A 2,810-nucleotide genomic window follows, 5' to 3' on the forward strand; every position below is an offset into this window, starting at 1 on the left:
GCTAACCATGTACAACAAGTTAACATATGGAGACCACATAAAGGATGGGCCAAGAGAATAAGAATATAAAATGATTGAAGCAGGAAAGGCCATGTGACAATGTGTACCTATTTTCCATTCAATAAACGAATACTGGCTTCTTACCTTGATGCCTTTTCTTGTGCTTCACTTCTTGAGTCCTTTAACTGAAGAATCCATCACTCTATCTTGAATATATCCAGCAACAGTTTTTGGAAGAGAGAATTACAAAAATTCATTATCCTCTTATGCTTTTCATCACAGTCCTGAATAGCCGTTCCCTTGTTTTGAAAATATGTTTTGAAACATGATATGTGGTACATGATACTTATGCCAGAAGAAAGATCAATTTTACTTCTCCAGCCCATTTGGAAATTATGTTACATTGATATCACCTCTCATTCTTCTATATTTAGGAGAATCAGCAAAGTCTGGCTAATCTCTCCTCAAGTGGCAAACTCATCATTCCAGAAATCAGTAAGGTGAACAATCACTGTATGTTCATCCTTAGGGAGACAGAATTGACCTGAACACAATATTCCAGATATGGCCCTATCAGAACCCTATATCACTGAAGTAACACATTTGACGTTTGCACTCAAATCCTCTTGTAATAAAGACCAGCATATCACTTATCTTCTCTGTTACTTGCTGAATCTATTGACATCCTTGTCTGAACACAACTTCCAATCCCTCACCACACTCTACATTTCTACTTTTTTTCAATGAAGTTGCTGACCTCATATTTCTCACATTGTATTTCCAGCAGCTTTTAAAGATCACTCTGCAGAGTTACAAGGCAAAGTAGCAAAAATATCCTATTCAGTGTAACTAAGCTTCACTGAAGCAAGAATCACTGAATTCAAAGAAAACTGACAGTAAAGCTATCGGGGAACTTACTGTGAACCTGACTTTTAACATTCACACATAAAAATTGCTCCTACATCGTATCTACCCATGCTACAGGTGGGGCTCCTTAAAAAAACTTATAAAATAGGCCATGAAAAGAAAAGAATGCTGCAAAATCTATTCATCTGAATGTGTGACTAAACACACACCAAAATAAATAAGGAGTTATTATTATGATGTACTTTTATTTTTCTCAGCTTAAGCTGGTAAAACCTGAGGTATGGCCATAGCCAAGCACACTTACATCTCAATTGCTAGGAACTTTCAGACTGTTCCACTGATGCTTAGTATTGTGGTATTCTGGAAATTCACTTAAATATTGCTGTGTAGGCCTAATTATTTAATGCTGTTGTGCAGTGATTTCCGGATACCTGTCGTAGATAATAATACCACTGAGACAATGCATACCCTGTTCATGTTCTATAGTACTTCAATTTCCTCTTTTAATTTAGCATATTTCTGCTGTTTCTCACTTATTGATTTCTGTATATTATGTGTTATTATCACATGTACCAAGATAGAGTGATTTTTTTTCTTGCAGGCTATCCATGCATCTCATCTCATCTAATCAGTATATTGAGGCAGTACAAAGGAAAAGCACTCACAGAGTGAATAATAAGGTATTGAAGTTACAAAAAAAGTGCTGTGCAGGCACACAATAAGATGCAAATCTATGATGGGGTAAATTGTGAGGTCAAGAGTCTATCTTACTGTACAAGAGAACTGTCCAGCTGTCTTCACACAGCAGGATAGAAATTGTTAAGACTAGTGGTATGTGCCTTCAGGCTTTTGATTCTTCTTCTCAGTGCATGGGAGGGAGGAGAAGAGAGAAAGTCTGGAGAGGGTGGAGGTCTTTGATGATGTCACCTGCTCTACTGAGGTAGTTAAAAAGTGTAAACATCATCCATGGAGGTGAGGCTGGTTTTTGTGATGTGCTGAGCTGTGTCCACAACCATCTGCTATTTCTCTCAGTCCAAGCAGTTGTCGTACCAAACTGAGTTGCATCTGGATAGACACAAAATGCAGGACGAATGTAGCCCATCAGCCTGCATATATGGAGAGGACTAATGAGTCAACGTTTGGGACTGAGGCTCGTCATCGGGACCCAAATGAAGGGTCTCAGCCCAAAATGGCAATTGTTTATTCCTCTCCATAAATGCTGCCTGATCTGCTGAGTTCCTCCAGCATTTTGTGTTCGCTACTCTGGATGTTCAGCATCTGCAGAATCTCTTGTGTTTAGGTATCTGAATAGAATGCCTTCTATTCTGCATCTCTAAAAAATGAGGGACATGTTGAATTTCTTTAGCCTTCTGTGGAAGTAGAAGCAGTAGTGTACTGTAATTGGATCACACAATGTCATATATTTTTCTAGACCGGGGTTCCCATCCATGGACCCCTTGCTTAATGGTATTAGTCCATAACATAAAAAAGGTTGGGGATTTCTGGTCTAGACCTAATCGTTTGTCTTTTTCATTGAACTTCTGTGGTTTGGCTCTCAACAAGACTTGTAAATCCATAAAAAATAGCCATCTTGGTTTCATCAAATCTGGATTTATTTGCAAAATGTTTTGGTACAGAGGGGAGAAATTGTCAGTATGGATGTGGCGGCCTGTTTCTGTGATTTACAACCCGATGAGTCTGTGAAGTATTGATAAACAAATCATTCCTGGAGTGGAATCCATTCAGCAACCTTTCAAAATGCTGATACACCCAGAAAGTGCCCATCGCAGTACCTCTTTGAGACCATAGAAAATTTAATATTGGGCAGTACAGCACAAGAACAGGCTCTTCAGCCCACAGATGTTGTGCTGCACCAATTAAATTGGCAATCAAATAGGTAACTAATCTCTCCTGCCTACACAATGTTCAGATCCTTCCATTCT

The sequence above is a fragment of the Mobula birostris genome, chromosome 4 (genome assembly GCF_030028105.1).
Source record: "Mobula birostris isolate sMobBir1 chromosome 4, sMobBir1.hap1, whole genome shotgun sequence".
Classification (NCBI taxonomy): Eukaryota; Metazoa; Chordata; class Chondrichthyes; order Myliobatiformes; family Myliobatidae; genus Mobula; species Mobula birostris.